This window comes from Petaurus breviceps, unplaced genomic scaffold (genome assembly GCF_028583685.1).
Source record: "Petaurus breviceps papuanus isolate PSGF00001 unplaced genomic scaffold, PetGlider_PUasm1.0 38, whole genome shotgun sequence".
Taxonomy (NCBI): Eukaryota; Metazoa; Chordata; class Mammalia; order Diprotodontia; family Petauridae; genus Petaurus; species Petaurus breviceps.
In genome coordinates this window covers 20798744-20818197 of record NW_027186304.1, presented here as the reverse complement: position 1 = coordinate 20818197, position 19454 = coordinate 20798744, and the positions used below count along the sequence as shown (strand labels likewise).

Below are 19454 nucleotides of genomic sequence, written 5' to 3'. Positions count from 1 at the left end.
GAGGCTCCCATCCTCAAAGAAAACGTACCAACTTCGTTAAGCCCTAAAATCCTAAAAAGCCTTTTTTTCTTTGTTTTATAAAATACAATTTTGTTTGGATCTTTTGTTTTTTTAATCACCCAGATTTCCTACTGTATCTTTCTCCTCAACCTCTCCCAAAGAGCCACTCCCTTATAAGGAAGAATTTCAAATGAGGAAAGAAAAAAAGTTCAGCAAAACTAAGTAATGAATAAAAAAAAGTCTGATGTTATATATGGTGTTCCACAGCTATGGTCCACCATGTCTGGAAGGAAAGGGGCATATGTCTTATTTTATCTCTTCTTTGTGGCCAAGCTTGTTCATTATAATTAATGGGCCTTTCTTTTTGACAATCACCTCCTTAGCATATATATATATGCCTAGCAGTGGAAATTCTGGGTCAAAGAGTAAGTTACATTTGAGTCCCTCTCTTTACATAATTCAACATAGATTTCTAGAATGGTTAAAACCATTCATAACTTCACCAACAATGCATTAATGTACCTATCTTTTGTTAGACCCACTATCACTACATATTCTCACTTATTTTTATTTTTGTCAATTTGCTGTGTGTAAGCTGAAACCTCTGGGTTGGTTTGATTTGCAATTCTCTAATTATTAGTGATTTGGGTACAGGGTGGGGAACCTGCAGCCTGGAGTCCACATGTGATCTTCTAGGTCCTCAAGCACAACCCTTTGACTGACTCCAAACTTCACAGAACAAATGCCCTTAATAAAAGGATTTGTTCTGTAATGCTTGAACTCAGTCAAGAGATGCACCCAAGAACCTAGAAGGCCATATGTGGCTTCCAGGCTCCAGGTCCCCCTAGTTAAGGCATTCATTGTAAAGAGTTTGCAATTCTTCTGAGATATATTTGTTCATCATCTTTCATCAATTACCTATTGGTGAAGTACTTTGGCTTTTGTAGATTGTTGTTAGTTGTCAATATATCTTGGAACTCAGACCTTATAGGGTTTGGCCCATTGATACACTTTTTTATTTCATACTAATACTAAATGGCTTTGAAAAATACTGCTTTACATTCAGAGCTCTAAGGGATGTTAGAGATCAAAGTCAAGCCCTATTTTACAGAAAAGAAAACTGAGGCCTTTGAAGGTTATTTGTCCATCAGAGATATTGTTTGTACCATATATATATTGGCTGTCTATACTGTACACCTGCCACTTACTGATGTGGAATCAGTTTAATCACCTTGTGCTCTTCATTTAATAACCCTTTGACCTACACTGACTGTTTCTGTCTCATTTTTTAAGACAGTGTTTTCATTACCCTTATTTCATTGTACCTCTTTATAAAAAGTTGGGAACTTTGAATAAAAATCTGTGGATTTTGATACTTTACTATTAATGGCTACACTCTGACAATGAAAGAGATTTAAGTAATTCAAAAAACTAGATGGAAACTTTTCTGAATTTTATAAGTGCCTCAACCACAAAAAAAAATACTGCTTTATATTATAGTTAGAAGTTTAAAGGTGCTACTCTCTTTTCATTCCTAACTTTTTCCCCATTATTTTCCTGGATTTTCTAGATTTTTTGGTTCCTTTAAATTACTTTTGTTGCTATTTTATCTAGCTCTAAAAAGTAGCCATTTGGTGGTTTGATTGGCATAACACTCATCTGTAAATTAATTTAAGTGGTATAGTCATTTTTATTATATTGCCACAGTCCAGCCATAGATAGTAAATATGCCTCTAATTATGTAACAGCTTGTCCTTTAATTCTTTAGAGACATTTTGTAATTATATTCATCTAGGTACAGTGTGTGCTTTGGTATACTGACTCTCAGGTGTTTTAAGTATTTTTGTTGTTATTTCAAATGAAACTTTCCTTTATATTACTTTCTCCTAGCATTTATTATTACTGTATACAAATATTGTCAATTTTATGAGTTTATTTAATAACAGCAGTAATAATAATGTCTAGCATTATATAGTACTTTAAGACCTGCAAAGCTTTATACAAATGTTACTTCATTTTCTCCTCAAAGCAACTCATTTTTTTATCATCCTCAACTCATAGATGAGGAAACTGAGGCAGAGGTTAAGTGACTTGCCCAGGGTCACACATCTACAAGGTGTCTGAAGCGACATTTTAATTCAAAACTTTCTGATCCCAAATCCACCAGTGTATATAATGCTCCACCTAAGAGCCAAACATGTTATAGCCTACAGCTTTATTGAAGCTATTGTGTCAATTAGATTTTTTTTTTTTTTGCTTTTTGGAGGGCAACTGGGATTAAGTGACTTGCCTGAGGTCACACGGCTGGTTTTCTGTTAAGTGGTGTCTGAAGTCAGATTTGAACTCAGTGTCTTCCTGACTCCAGGGCTGGTGCTCTATTCACTGTGCCACCTAGCCACCCAATTGGATTCTTCTAAAAGGCCTTATTCATGAGATTCATAGTCATTCAAATGAGATTCAGCCTAGAAAAACAAATTGGATAAAAAGTGAATATTGATCAGATTATAACATGCATTTAGACAAGCAATCCACTATACAGGTCAAATGTGGTATGAGCATACACACAGTTGTGTGTGTGTATAATGTATGTCTATATGTGTATGTATATACATATATATTAGATACATATATGTGTGTGTGCGTATGAATGTATGGGGAAAGAGGGATGTGTTAGGTGTTAAAAATAATGATCTGAATCCAAAAATGCACAGGAGGATTATATTGGGTTTACAGCATTTGGGAAATTCTTCACTGCTTTCAATGATTCCAACCTGCTTCTTCAACCGTTGTCAGAAGAGGTATTATTGTCCCCAGTTCATAGAATTAAAAAAAAACCCTCAGGTTAAGTGACTTATCTAATGTCACATATCAAGTGAATAGCTTCCCCTCTTCTTTTACTTTGCTTTATTCAGGGCTTCCCACAGTCTGAGTAAATTCTTTTTCACTCCCTTTAGGACCATAAAGCAATGCTCTCTTGGAATTGGTAAGAGGGGGGGAAAGAAGTAATTGTCTACTAAATCTATCTACTAACGATGTATTCCTGACTGTGGTATCCATAGGAACCCTGCTTAACATTTTCTCTTACAGGAGGGACCTGCCAGCAAGAATTTTGCATCTACAGCACCTGAACCTGAGAGTACACACAGGTGACTATGCTTCACCAAATCCTCTGTTCTCAATTACTAGCAAGCTGGTTTCCATTTCCACCACTTTACTGAAACTGATCTCTCTCTGGAGTCATCAATAAACTCTTAATTGTGAGATGTACTGGTCTCTTCTCATTAACAGCAACATTTAATGCTGTTAACCACAAGGTCCTTGTTAAATCTTCTTTAAGCCACTACCCTAGCTAATCTCCTACCTCCCTCCAAGACTATTATTCCTCTATCTCCTTCCAAGATTTCCCTCCTCATTCTGATCTCTAAGTGGAATAATATTTCTCCAGGACTGTCTGCCTTCTGTGTCTTGTCTCCAAGTCTCCATTTTCTCCCTCTTCCTCTACCTGCTAGCTTCTCCAATTTCCTTCAAGTCCCAGCTAAAATCTTATCTTGTATATGAATCACAATCCCATTTAATGATATTACCTTCTCTCTATTGATCATCTCCAATTTATCCTTGCTCATAGTTATTTATTGGCATATTGTCTCCTCCACTAGATTTCATGAGCTCCAGAACATAATCGATTTTTTTTCCTTTCCAAGCACTTAGCACAGTACCTGGTATACTTAGGTACTTAGTAAATACCCCTTGACTCTCCTAGACTGCAGCTTTTTGTGATTGTTCTTTCTACACTGGCTTCCTTGGCAACTTCACCCACTCCTTGGTTTCAAGCACCATGTCTATACCAAAAACTCCCACATCTAACTTTAGCCCTGATATTTCTTGTACATTTCAGTCCTATATGGTCTATAATTCTAACTTCCTAATAACCACCTCTATTAGCTACGATATACCTGGGTCTGAAGCACAAAGCAGCAGAAAATAATTCTCATTCTGTGGTCAGTGGATCTGGATTGAAATCCTGGTTCATGAAGCCATTTGTCACCGGTGTGAACTTAGGCAATCATTTAGGGCTTCAGGATTTTCATCTGTGAAATGAGGAAACTGTACAAGATGATTCCTGAGGTCCCTTCCCCCTCTCCACTACATAGACACACACACACACACACACACACACACACACACACACACACACACACCTGGTCAAACTCGTTATATTCCTTGACTTCTCTTTTCTCTCAAGTTACATAAGTTGGAATTTTTATAATCATTCATTGTTGCTCCCATATTATTAAGTATCCTACTCTCCTTAAAACTCTATACCACAAGGTTTGTTAAAGCCAATATATGGAAAATGGATAGTCCACAAATTAACCTCCATTTTCTTTCTAGGCATTAACCCAGGATATTCTAGACAAAAACCACTGGGCACTTAACTGAACCCTACCAGAAAAAATGACAGCTTTTCTCTCTTTTTTTGTTTTTTGGAGGGCAATTGGGGTTAAGTGACTTGCCTGAGGTCACATGGCTAGTTTTTGTGATAAGTATCTGAGGCCAAATTTGAACTCAGATCCTCCTGACTCCAGGGCCTGTATTCACTGAGCCACCTAGCCACCCAACAGTTTTTCTTGAGAAGAAGAGATATTTACATGATCTAACAAACATAGGGACTCAGGGAAATTGTTCATTCAATGAAAAAGGAAAATCTATCAAAAGCAATTATATAGGTTGACAATATAATTCTTAACAGTAACCTTACAGATATAAAGCATGCAAGTATTGCTGTAGATAGGATGGAATTAGATTGAGTTAACTGAGTCCTGTTAGGCGTAGCTTCATAAGAAGACTTTCAGACTTCTGGGGTCTTAAAAGAAAAAAGAGAAATGCTTGCTCTTCATTTCCTTAGTCAGCAGGAAGTGCTCAAAGAAAATACCAGAGTATTTTCCTGATATTCTGCTCATCAGGAAAAGAGCCACAAGATTAAAGAGTAAAGATCTCCGAATCTTTTCCTCTTTAAGCCTTGGCCACTGCTATTGGTCTAATCAAGCCAAGAATAATTATCTTCCTTCCTGCTCTCGCCTATGCCTACTCATCACCACCAGGAAGGCAAATTTATACCTTCTACATTCCCAGATCTGAGGGTCAATGAAAATACCCCCTTTTCAAGGAACAGATGGGTTCTGAATTACAGGGCTTTAATCCTTATTGACAATAGAAAGTTTCTTCCTTAGGCACATGGCTTATTTGTGCCTATTTTCCTGAGACCTACTATTCTAATTGGAGATGAAGGGAAAGAAAAGATGCATTACTATGCCCTCCATTCCAGCGTGCTAGAAAGGCAATGAGGTGTTAGTTTGTAATTGTGGTGTTGACATAGATAGCTAAGTGAGCAATTCTGTACAGGAACCTAAGAAGTTGCCCAATTATGACTATGTTTCTCTCAAACACCCCATCTTTCCTATTTTTTCTGTTTTAAAAAATAATTTATTGTGAACTTATCAATACAAACATTTCAGTATTCAAAGTGAACTATGGAAGAAACTGAACTTGTTGATATATATATATGTACATATATATACACACTAGGTACTATATACATATTTGTATGTATATACACACAGTATATTGTATACATATATACATATGATTTAACAATGTAGTTGAAAAATTTCTATTCTTCTCCTCTTATTTTCTTCAGGTATTAAAAAAAATATTGTTGGTGCTTTTTTATCTCATTACCAACTTACCTGACACCTCCCCAGAAGACATCCCGTGTAAGAAATATGTATGGTCCAACAAAACAAATTAGCACACTGGACATCTCTGAGAAGGTGTATTTTGTTCTGCATCTTTAACCATAAACTGCCATGAGGAGAGAAGAATGTTTCAGCTTCAATCTTTTAAAATCTCTACAGAGTCCTTAGAGTCTTAAAGCACCAGGTAAGGAGACCTAGTGAACTCATTCTCTTTCTCTAGGTCTAGGGTTAGCTAGCCATAGGTTTTGGATGGAGATGGCATATCAAAGGTTCCTTTGGCAAAGTTGCCCAGGTGGCAGTAGAGATCTTAGCAGATGTGCAGCTGTCACTAGTTCCAATAATTATCCATAGCTTCTTAGGCATAAGAGCTGAGACAATGCCTGTATAGGAACATCAGAACTGATCCACAAAGCCTAGCAGCCTTACAGGACACTGTGTGGAGCTTAATTATATTGTTCCCCCAGCAATCACATAGGAATGATGGAAAGCTTGGTCAGATCCATGGATAGCCAAAGCTACTTCCTTGGAGTATTTGACACTCAGACCAACAAGATGGTTGTAGTCACCTGTCTCCACAAAAGCCTTGAACCTGGTAAATTAACCAACTCTAGTATGTTCCTGAACAGGCAGGATCTTCTGAAGCTCATCTTTCACTGTGGCTCCCAGGAAGAAGTTTATGATCTCTGAATATTTGATGGGAAGGGAGAGAAGATAGATCTCAAAAGAACTTAATCTTTTATGTCCTTGACCAAAAAGCCCAGCTGGATGCCCAGAACCCACTCCATGTCTTTCACCTTTCTTTCCCCACACCCATGACCACAGTTTTGACAAAGACAACATGGAAGCCGCCTCAGCCTCCAGCCTCAGTCTCCTCCTTTATATTTCTGATGACATCAAATGGCTTTCATCTCAATTCTACCACCTACAACCTTCATAACTTTGGCCAATTATTTAATGTACCTTCAGTTTCTTTTTGTTTGTCTGTTTTATTTTTGGAGGGGGAAAGGCAGGGCAATTGGAGTTAAGTGACTTGCCCAAGATCACACGGCTAGTTTTGTGTTAAGTGTCTGAGGCCAGATTTGAACTCAGGTCCTCCTGATTCCAGGGCCAGTGCTCTATTCACTTCACCACCTAGTAGCCTCAGTTTCTTAATCAGTAAAATGTGGGGATGGGATTCAATAACTTGTAAGGTAAAGTCCCTGTCAGCTCTAAACCTATTGAGACAACTTCTTAACTAACCTGCCAGTCTCTATTCTTCCTACTCCCCCACCCCTGATCCATACAGTGCACTGGATGCCAGATGACCCTTACTAAAGTACTTCTATGTCACTGCCATGCCCCAAACATCCAGCAGTACTTCACTGCCAAGTGGTTTCGCAAATATTCATTGAGTAAATATAATGTATAAAGTATAAAGTCATTTGACATCTCATCCTTGTCCTGAAAAATCCTACAGTGTATTTGTGGAGAAGACAGAAATATACAAAATATTTTATTAATACAGGCAAGGAAATAGGATGATAAATAGCATAATCAATAAGTGCTTCAGGAAGTTAGGGAAAGAAGACATCACTGTGAGCTAAAAAAGGTCAAGGAAGGCTTCATGGAAGAAGGTCATTCTGGGCTAGGAGGGAGAGCAAATGCATGGATGCAGGAAAATACAGAAGGCATGAAGAATAGACCAGTCTAAGTAAATTTAATTTAACTCAACAAACATGTATTAAGTAACTCCTTGTTCAAGCTGTGCTAGGGGTTCAAAGACAGAAAAGAAAAACTCTTTCAAGAAGCTTACATTTTACTGAAGGATACATATGTATGCATATATATGTATATGTGTGTTTGCATGTAGACAGGCATGTGCATGTATATTATGTTTGTGTGTATGTATATACACACATATGCAAACACATATGCATCTATATTTTTATATATATTCGTGTTGTTCAGTCATTTCAGTTGTATCCAACTCTTTGTGATCTCGTGTGGGGTTTTCTTGGCAAAAGATACTAGAGTGCTTTTCTACACTCTACATCTTCCTTCTGCAGCTCATTTTGTAACCAAGGAACTGAGGCAAAGAGTTAGGTGACTTGTCCAATGTCACACAGCTAGTAAGTGTCTGAGCCCAGATTTGAACTCAGGAAGACGAGTCTTCCTGATTTCAGGCTTGGCACTCTACTCTGCCACTTAGCTGCCCTCCCCCATACACATATATGTATTTGTGCATATATATGTTTATATACACATACTTAAGTTATACATTATATATAACTTTCATTTAACAGTTATATGTTACATGATGTGTAAGTCAATAATTAAATGCAATAAACCAAACAATGTATATTATCTTTTATGTGCCAAGCACTGTGCTAATAGTTGGGGATAAAGTAAAAAAAATGAAACAGATCCTGCCCTCAAGGAGTTTGCAGTTTTCTTGATGGTTCAGTGGATAAAACATTGGAGTTGGAGCCAGGAAGATCTCAGTTCATATCCTGCTTTTCCATACCTTTTAGCTGTGTGACCCTGGGCAAGTCACTCTAAGCCTTGGCTTCCTCATCTGCAAAATTGAGATAACAGCACAGGGACCTCATGAGGATCAGATGAAAATATTTTTAAAGCACTATATTATGTAGACAAATAAATTTTTGCAAAATAAATGTAAGGCAATGTTGGGGGTTGGGTTTTTTGCAGGTAGAGTGGAGATTGGCAGGAAAGACACAAAACACTGGGGGTGGGGTTGAGATGGGACATAAAAGGATCATGAAAGATAGTAATCAGAGTTTTGAAGGAAACACAGCATTCTAAGAAATAAAAGTGAAGAGAGAGTTCATTCCAAGCACTCTTTATCTACAATCCCAGATCTGAGGGTCCATGGTAGAAAGTTAGTGCAAAGGTTCAGAGAGGAGAGATGTATCATTTGAGGAAAGAGAGAACAGAGTTCATGTATGAGAATTATGAGAAATAGGGTCAAAAAGGTAGACTAGAACACAATTGTAGAGAGCCTTGAATGACACTTTTACATTCTGACCCTCTTGTGCCTTTCTAGATTCTTCTGTGTGTTCACACTGTTCTCTTGTCCTAGAATCACCTCCATTTATCAACAGTTTACTAATTAATGGTGCACAGAATGTGTAATTATTTATAGATATCCTATATCTAGGTTGGTCATGTAATGCCTTGTTGTCATCTATTAAAAGTCAGGACCTGTCTCCCAACCTTCAATGACTCTCTCACTGACTATTGAATAAAATCTAAACCTCATTCCGTCTTTCAAGGCGCTCCACACTCTGGCCCCAGCCCTTCCTCTACAATGCTTTCTAGAGCCCGAAGTCCAACTAAACTGGATGACTCATGGTTTCTAAATTTACCTTGCCATTTCCTATCTCTGTGCTTTTGTTACTGCTATTTCCTCCTCTTGGAATTCCCTTCTCCTTTTGTCTCTGCCAGTGAGAATCTTATGAAACCTAAGCAATGGTAGATACCAAGACTACAGAGAAGCATGAGATGTGAAACTGGGATGCCGTGAAGTAAGCAGAATCAGGACAGTAATGTACAGGATGACCACAACAACGTACAGGGAAAGAATAAAAACAACCAAAAACTATATAATTATAATGGCCAAGCATGGCCCCAAGGAAAAGATGAGATTGCGACCCCCTCCCTTCTTGGCAGAGTTGGGGGATTATGAGTATGGAAACCCATATATATCATCAGGCTCCATGGATATGTTGGTTTTGCTAAATTGCTTCTTTCACTTTCTTTTTCATTCTTTATTAAGTAATGGTTCTGTGGATTCAAGAGGGAGAAATCAAATTTAAAATTAAATTTTATTTTAAAAACAGAATCTAGATCGAATGTCAGCTCCTTCCTGATGCCTTCCCTAGTCTTCTCCAAGTAAACTCTTGCTCCCTCTCTGCACCTGGGTAATATCTTTTTAGCTATCCCTCTTGCACTGCTGATCTTGTCCTACCATATACAGCTGTTCTTTGTGGGCATGGTTTGTTCATACTCTTCAGCTGTAAATACTTGAGGGCAGTGATTGTATCCCATAATCAACTTTATTCATCTTGGCTGAAGGAATTGGGGCTGTTTAGCCTGAAGAAAACCAAGTTGTAGAGGAGAATGGAAGAGTTGCCTTCAAATATCAAAAGGCTGTCATTTGGAAGAGGGATAGATTTGCTTTGCTTGACTTCAAAAAGTGGAATTAGAAGAAATGAGTAGAAATCACAGGCAGAGAAAGATTTCTGTCTGACAAAATGACCAAAGATGAGTTATGATCACTGCATTACTAAAATCTGCATCTGGAATCAAGATCATAGATCCATTTGAATATGAGAATGAGGGAAACCCTCCTAACAACCAGCTCTGCTCCAAAATTCCATTGAGGTAGTGAATTAGTACCCTGTTACTGAAGGTCTTCAGAGGCCAACTCCAACTTCTTAGGATGTTGCATAAGTAATTCAAGCTTCTGGCAGCAATCGATTAAATGGTTTCATAGAGATCTTAAGAGCCATGCAAGGGATGGAAGAGATTTCTAAGGTAATCTAATTCAACCTCTTCATTTCATAGATGAGGAAATTGAGGACTAGAATATAATCAACTTGCCCAAGGCTCTGCAATGAGTGAAAGAAGCAAAAACTTTTCAGACTATACTCTAAAATCTAGTAAGGCTTTTCATGGGAAACAGGCCCAAGTTCCCCTTCACCAGAAATCACATGATTTACAAGGACTCAAAACTCAGAGTGGTAGGAAGTCACTCCTCTACTCAGTGACATCGCAGCATAAGATATGCCAAATAAGGACAGAAGTGCTTTCTCTCTCTTTTTTTCAATTTTATGCTTATTTTTAGATTACATCATTCATTTCCACAAGAATTTGAGTTACAAACTTCCTCCCCTGCCTACCACCCCAAATCAGTGATCCCACTGAATATACCCTCCCCCAATCTGCTCTCTCCTATATTCTCCCCTCTCTGCCCCCTCCAACTTTCCAGTAGGGCACAGTGGATCTCTATGCCCCAGTGCCTATATATCTTATTTCTCAGTTACATGTGAAATAATAATAATTATAATTATATATACACATATTAAACATTTGATTTTAAAACTTTGAATTCCAGATTCTTTCCCTTCCTCCCTTATCACTCACCCTTACTGGGAAGATAAGCAATTCAATATAGGTTGTATAAGTATAGCTATGCAAAACATTTCCATAGTGGATATATTGTGAAAGACTGACTATATTTCCCTCCATCCTATCCCACCCCTCACTTATTCTATTCTCTACTTTGATCCTGTCCCTTTTCAAAAGTGTGTGCTTCCAACTTCCCTCCCCCCCAACCTGCACTCCCTTCCATCATCCTCCCTTTCATCCCCTTCCCCACTTCTCTCCTGTAGTGTAAGATACCCTATTTAGTGTGTATATCATTCCCTTCATAAGCCAAATTCAATGAGAGTAAGGTTCCCTTTTGCCTTCCTGTTCTTCCCCTCCATTGTAACAGTTTTCCCTTGCCTCTTCTATATGAGATAATTTACCCCATTCTGTCTCTCCCCATCTCCTCTCATTATATTTCTCTTCTCACCTCTCAATTTCACCTTTTAAGTATCTTCCCTTCCTATTCAATTGGTTCTGTGCCCTCTGTCTATGTATACCTGTACACATATATGCACACACACATATATATTCATATACCCTTCTATATAGACATATATATGTATACATACACATATATATATATACACACACATTTCTATTCCCTTCAAGTACTCTCATACTAAGAAAAGTTATATAAGTTACAATTATCATTTTTCCATGTAGGAATGTAAATAGTTCAACTTTGATAAGTTCCTTATGGTTTCTTTTTCCTGTTTACCTTCTCATGCTTCTCTTGCTTCTTGTATCTGAATGTCAAATTTTCTATTCAACTCTGGTTTTTTCACCATGAATGCTTGAAAGTCCTTTATTCCATTGAATGACCATATTTTCCCCTGAAATATGATACTCAGTTTTGCTGGGTAGGTGATTCTTGGTTTTAATCCCAGCTCCTTTGACCTCCAGAATATCATATTCCAAGCCCTTTGATCCCTCATTATAGAAGCTGCCAGATCCTGTACTATCCTGATTGTATTTCCACAATATTAAAATTGTTTTTTCCTGGCTGCTTGTAATATTTTCTCCTTGATCTGGGAACTCCAGAATCTGGCTATAATATTCCTAGGAGTTTTCTTTTGGGGATCTTTTTCAGGAAATGATCAGTGGATTCTTTCAACCTCTACTTTTCCCTCTTGTTCTAAAGCATCAGGGCAATTTTCCTTGAGAATTTCTTGAAGGATGATTTCTAAGTTCTTTTTTTATCATGGCTTTCAGGTAGTCCAATAATTTTTAAATTATCTCTCCTGGATCTATTTTCCAGGTCAGTGGTTTTTCCAATGATATATTTCACATTGCCTTCTATTCTTTCATTTGTTTGGATCTGTTTAATAGTATCTTGATTTCTCATAAAGTCACTAGCTTCCATTTGCTCCAAACAAATTCTGAAGGAATGATTCTCTTCAGTGAGCTTTTGAGATTATTTTTTCCATCTGGCAAATTTGGCTTTTTAAGACATTCTTCTACTCATTGGCTTTTTGAGCCTCTTTTGCCATTTGAGTCAGTCTGTTTTTTAAGGTATTATTTTCCTCAGTCAGGCTGTTGACTCTCATTTCATAATTTTCTTGCATCATTGTCATTTCTCTTCCCAATTTTTGCTCCACTTCTCTTATTTGGTTTTCAAAATCCTTCTTAAGCTCCTCTATGGCCTGTAAGCAGCTCATATTTTTCTTGGAAGCTTCTGGTGCAGGAGTTCTGACTTCACTGTCTTCCTCCATTCCATGCTTTGATCCTTTTTGTCCCAAAAATAGGAATCCAAAGCCCAATTGCTCTGCTTGCTTTGCTTCCCTCCTTTGCTTATGTTGACACTCAATTACTTGACTTTTGAGCTTTTTGCGACAGTAGAACTCTGCCTCCAGAGAGGGCAGCTTTGTCCCAAATCACTGGGGTTTTCACAACTCCCATAGCCATGTGGCTGCCTTTTCTGAAGCCTCCACATGCTCTGGCACACTCGTCACACACCCCAGGACCTCCACCCTAAACAGACCCAAGCAGGTTAAAGCAAGAGCGATTACCCCTCATATTGGTCTCTTGATCCCCCTACAATCTGCAGGCTGGGAGCTCTAAAGCAGCCACACAGTAGCAGCTGCACAGCGGCAGAGCCTCAGCCACTTCTCACCCCAGCAGCAAAGGCCAGACCTGACCGCACTCCCAAACTCCCTGTTCCCACAAAGTCTACACTGACCTCTGGCATCTATGGGTTGATAATTCTGGAAACCACCACAGCTGCTGGTGATCTGAAATCCCTACAGCTGGTGGCTGGTTGTGGCCACCCTGAGGCTAAAACCTCCGGCTCACTCGGGGCTGGGCTCAACTCCCAGGGTGCTGCACAGGCCCCTTCCTGCCACCCTACCGGGCTGTCTTCAGCAGAAAGTTAGCTTCTCTCTGTCATTTTGTGGGTTCTGTCCAGAAGTGCTGTCTCAAATGTACATTGGGTGGTCTAGATTTCTTGTTCAGGTACCTGAGGTAGATTGCCGCACTTAGATTGTACACCTGACTTCTAGCCAATGGAAGAAAAAGGTCAGGAGGGGGGTGAGGGAGAATTCCGGGTTAAGGCTTTATAACTTTGCCATTACCTTTTGTAATTTGCTTCTCCTCCCTGACCATTTGTCAGGAGGGAGGCCCTTTCTTAAGATCGTAATAAACCATTATTTTATGCTCCCTACCTTGAGAAACCTCTGAGTATTATTTAGGTAAGGATTTCTGTTGCACACAGTTCACACCAAGAAGCAAGGGGGAGAGCTAGGATTCAAACTCAGGTCTTCAGATCCCAATTCCATAACTCTTTCTGTTTCACCACTAATCCTATTTTTTCTGACTCTGACTTTTCCTTCTAACTATGAGATATGAAGGCAAAGAGACTTTAAAAACTAGTATTTTCTACTGACTAATATTTTTTTTTTGGAGAGCAATTGGAGTTAAGTGACTTGCCCAAGGTCACACAGTTAGTTTTTGTGTTAAGTGTCTGAGGCCAGATTTGAGCTCAGGTCCTCCTGACTCCAGGGCCAGTACTCTATTCACTGTGCCTCCTAGCTGCCCCGCTGACTAATTTTTTAAAAGTGTTTCTCCCTGCTCTAATTTCTGACAGCACTTATAATAATCTCACAACCGATAACATTTGCAATGCATTGTTTTCAGGCTGTCCTGTGTATGCATATGCATCCTTTTCTCCCCTGCTAGACTATAAAGAAAGCTTCTGGAGGGCAGTACTTTGTACAGGACTTAATACACAGGAGAAACCTCAATATGTGTTGACTTCCCTCACATATATATATACATACGTGTGTGTGTGCTTACAATCATGATAAACATTTATTAAGTGCCTACTATTGCATTTAGCAATAGGGGCACAAAAAAGTCAAAAGACAGTCTACAAGATGCTCAGAATCTAATGGAGTAAGGTAATGCAGAAAAGGGAGGTTAGAGGTAGAGGTACAGATTGAGGAGGGGTGCATGATTTAGTCTAGAGGAGTGTAGCCAGGTGGGAAATGATGAGACGTTTGCCCTGAGCTCCCTCCCTAAATGGAGAATCTTGGAGGAACTCTACTTTCTCCAATCAGAGTGAAGGAAGGGCCCCAGGGACAGGAGGGGCTGAGGTGTAAGTTTTAGGATTGATATGATCTTGTAGCATTATGATCTTAAGTTTATTAAAATGAACATTCACTTTTTTTAAGGCAATCTCCTTTATTACTTGATAATGAGTGTTTTTGCCAGACTCAGTTTTAGACTTCCTTGTCTTTCTAGGAAGTTCAAACATTAAGCCTTTGGGTTCCCCCAAAGCTAAATTATTAGATTTGAATGAGAGCATTTCTTTCACACTGTTATGACCCAAGGCAATGAATGAAGTTACTGTGGGAATCCTGAGACCAGTCAGCAGAGGGCAACCTATACACTGCACACCTCCCTCTTTGGGTTTCCATTTCTGCTCTGGTGTCCTGTGTTGGGTGTGCTGCTATGAATACCATTTTGTTCCTCAGGACGGGATAGGGACTGAATTTGTGATTTCACTGATGTAGGTAACTCTGAGATGAAACTGCCTCTATAAATGTAGGGCTGCACCTTCTCTGCAATTCACAGTCACACTCCTGGAGACCTGTCTAAAACTCAGAGAGTAAGTGACTTGCCTAAGGTCATACAATCAGCATGTGTCAGAGGGAGACATTGAAATAGATCTTCCTGCCTCCAGGGCCAGTTCTCTAGCCACTACACCAGGACTTCCTATCATTTCAGTAAAAATATAGTCTTTATTTTAGTGCCCAAAGGCATGATAAAATTGGTCCCAAACAAAACATCAAATGAAATCATAGACCTTGACACCACCCAAAAATGCATTTGAAAGGCAATGTTTTGTAGTAGCTGGATTTGGCCTTGTAGTTAGGAAGATGTGGGTTCAAGGACTGCCTCTAACACACACTAGCTTTGTGACTATAAGCAAAGTGTGTGTTTAGAGCACTGAGGCTGAAGTCTGGAAGATGTGAGATCAAATCCAGACTCAAATACTTACTAGCTATGTGACCCTGATCAGGCCACTTTAATTCTATAATACCTACCTGTTAATAATACTTACCTGTTAGGGCTGTTGTAATGATCAAATGAGATTTTTTGTTCGTCTTTTGGAGGGGGAAGGAGGGGCAATTAGGGTTAAGTGACTTGCCCAAGGTCATACGGCTAGTAAGTGTCTGAGGTCGGATTTGGTGCTCTATTCACTGTGCCACCTAGCCACCCCTAAATGAGATATTCTTTAAAGTGTTTGATAAACCTTAAGGCACTATGTAAATGTTAGCTAAAATTAGTATGTGCTTCTCATTGCCCTCTGGGTAATGTCCTAAGACTACAGCTGGAAAGGAGTTGCCTTTGCACATTGGGAGAGGGAATGTTTAGACCAAAATGTCCATATGCTAACAAAATCACAGGTTTGGATCTCCTACACACACACACACACACACACACACACACTTAATGAATCGCATTTATTATAGATGCTATCCTCTAAATAACTCAGTAGAAAACACAAAGAATAGGGTAGAAGCAAGAAACAGGGAGGAGAAATATACTAGAAGAATATCAATTGTTACTGTCACAACTGTAGGCCAGTAAGATATAGGATTTCCATGGTATCAGAAAAGAAAAATTAAATTATCTTAAAAATTTTAGTGGCTGAAGGCATACTGTATTTGATTTCTTTCACCCCTTAGCTACGTGATCTTGGGTCATTCATAACTTCTCTGAGCTTGATTCTTCATTATAGAATGAGGCAGAGGGAAGAGATGATCGCTAAGGTTCCTTAAATTCTATGCCAATGTACCAGGTTTGTGGTTAGACACCTTCATGCTGTCTCCTATGGACTGCATCTCCCAGAAAGACATGATGATACATAGCATGAGTACTGGAGGCTTGGGCAACTCATGGACTTCTCTGGGTACGTGACTTTTTCAAGATGTAGGTCAGAGTCAGAAATATGTAGGAAAGACAACTACAGGAACATACTTTCACCATTCCTTGGCCTGTATCTGTACCTCCAAGAAAATGCCAGTTCAATCGGTAAAGAAGCCAGCAGATCAATACCCATGCAACCCAGAAGAAGACCAGTGAGATAGGGGATAGGGTCTAGGTTCTTGATAGCTTTGGAAAATAAGCAAAAGAATTGGAAATCAGAATTATGTCCATCAATTGGGGAAGGGTTAAACAAGCCCCCAGTATGTATCATATATCAATATAGGATTGTGATGGAAAACTATTGTGTGGTAAGAAATAACAAGCAGGATGATTTCAGATAAACCTGGAAAGACTTACATGAACTGATGCAAAATGAAGTAAGCAGAACCAGGAGAATGTTGTACACAGTAACAGCAATATTGTCCAGTGAAGAACTGTGAATGATTTAGCTATTCCTAGCAATACTATGATCCAAGACAATCCCAAAGGACTAATGATGAAGCATACTATTTGCCTCTAGAGAAAGAACTGATATTGTCCGAATACAGACTGAAGCACACTTTTTTCACTTTCTTTTTTTTGTATGTTTTCTTGTAAAAAATTACTAATTTAGGGGCGGCCAGGTGGCTCAGCGAGTAAGAGCACCGGCCCCAGTATTGGGATGACCTGGGGATCGAATCCAGGCTCAGATACTTAGCACCCACCCAGAAACACCTGGCTATGTAACCTTGAGCAAGTTACTTAGCCCCAATTGCTTTTAAAAAAATGTGCAAAAACTCACTCTGGGGTATGGGAGATTTCCTTAAGCAAATGAATTTTCTGTTAATTTCATCCTAAAATGAGAGCCAACAAGAGTAACATTCTACCCTAGTAGAAGTAGATGTGAAATGGGTTTAGCTTGAGATTACACATTTCTGTACTTGCTCTGTTCTACTTTTCTGCTAATTCAATTAAACCTCTTGCTAAGTGGTTGCCATTAGCTATTGATTGACAGCTCAAGGGAAGGAAGAGAATTGGGGGGGTGGGGAAGAGCCCAAGCTGAATGATTTAACAGATGCCTGCTTAGCTTCATATTTAGAACTCAAGTTAACGAAACAAAGAGGAAGGGGCCAGTGGGTAAATGGCAAAAGAAGGTTACAGACAACAAGTACTACTGGAGATGAGAAGAAGAAGAGATCATGGCGGCCTAAGATAGTCTGAAAAGGATTCTCTTCAGGGAGGGTGTGGAAACTGAGTTGGGTTTCTGAGACAAATAACTTTTAAATTAATGGTGAAAGCAAAGCTTGGCATTCCAGGAAAGGAAAGAACATTAACAAACGGAGCAAAGGCAGGAATGAGAAAGTTGTATTCAGAGGATGATGAGTAGTTTGGCTAGAGTAGAGGGTTCCTACAGAGGAATAGGAAATAAGGTTGGGGAATACAAAAATTGTAGAATTTGGAGTTAAAAGGGACCTTAGAAACCACCTGTTCCACCCCTTGGCTGATGAATTTTAAAGAACATGGTGAAGGACCTCTAGGTATGTCCTCCAGGGTACTCACTTCATTTATTTCATTGCTGAGGTTATCATTTCATCATGTCTGACTCTTCCTAACCCCATTTGGGGTATTCTTGGCAAAAAAATTGGAGTAGTTTGCTATTTCCTTCTCCAGCTCATTTTACAGGTGGGGAAATTGAGGCAAACAGGGTTTAGTGACTTGTCCATTTGAACTCAGAGAGATGAGTCTTCCTGACCCCAGGCCTGGAATGCTATCCACTTGCAGCACCTAGCTGCCCCATTTATCTCTACACTCCTTCTCTTTGTGATCACATCAACTCACATGAATTCAACTATCATTTTTATGTGGATAACTCCTAAATCTTCATTTCCATATTTCATTTCTTTCCTAAGATCCAATTCCACACCTCTCACCACCTACTTGACATTTCCCATGAGCATCTAAAACTGAATATATCAGAAGTAAAATTAATCGTCTTTCCCCCTAAACCTACCCTACTTCCTTCCCATACTCACTCTGTCCAAAACATAATTCATTATATTCCCCCCCTTTGTTATTGTTCAGTCATTTCCAACTCTTTGTGGTCTCATGGGCCCTATCATCCATAAGATTTTCTTGGCAAAGATATTGGAATAATTTGTCATTTCCTTCTCCAATGTATTAAGGCAAACAGAGATTAAGAGATTGGCTCAGGGTAACACAATTAGTAAGTGTCTGGGGCCACATTTGAACTCAGATCTTCCTGGTCCAGGCCCAGAACTCTATCGACTATACCACATAGTTGCCCCTAGACAGTTCCTCTAGATTTTAGCAAAGCATTTGATGAAGTACCTCAAACTGTTCTTGTGGAGAAAAGTGGAATTTGTGGAGTAGATGATAATACAAGTAAGTGGACATAGAATTGGTTGAATAACTGAGTAGCTGTTAATGGACCAACTGGCTTGGCAAGAGCCATTAACAGCAGTACCTCAGGACTCCAGGTATTAATTTACTATTAATTTAGAATCTTGGAAGCCCTATTGGAATATCATTCAACCAAATAACTCTTTGCTTTGCTCCAGAATTGAAAGTCACTCCATGCTGAGATGGTGTGTACTGGATGTACTAAGCTGGGACTAGTTTCTCTGCAGCATGAATGGGGATGATTGTGTCAAGCTTCTGAGATGCAGATTTCTCTAGGGTTACCCAAGTCTTTTCCGTTATCTCTTTAATGGCTTATTCCCCAGGTCTTTGCTGATCTGGGTGGTCGACATTAATAGTCTCTTTGGGAAATAAGGCAGTATACATGCTATAAATGACCTTAAACTGAGGCAAGTCACAATCTCTTCAGTCTCAATTTTGTCTTCTGTAAAATGAAGATAATAATAGTACCTATCTCATGATTTTTGTGAGAATTAACTAACATAGCCTATAGAAATCATTTTGTGAAGTTTAAAATGCTATATAAATGTTAGCTTATTATTATTCTATATTTTTATTGATGACTTGGGTGAAGGCACAGACAGTATGCTTACTGAATTGACAGGTGACAGAACTGAAAGGAATAGCTAACATACTGATTGGCTTAGTCAGTACCAGAAAAAAAAATGGTAGATGTCATCATTGGGCTGTATTGCTTAA

General features: G+C 39.0%; 1 long non-coding RNA gene across 1 annotated transcript in view; it reads right to left on the bottom strand.

The window, feature by feature from the left end:
• Positions 1 to 2307: 2307 nt before the first annotated feature.
• Positions 2308 to 19454, bottom strand: part of LOC138170362 (uncharacterized) — an 85956-nt gene continuing 68809 nt past the window's right edge. Inside the window, exon 3 of the long non-coding RNA XR_011170586.1 lies at positions 2308 to 2462. This is a non-coding gene — a long non-coding RNA (uncharacterized lncRNA). The remainder of the gene's footprint in view (positions 2463 to 19454) is intronic.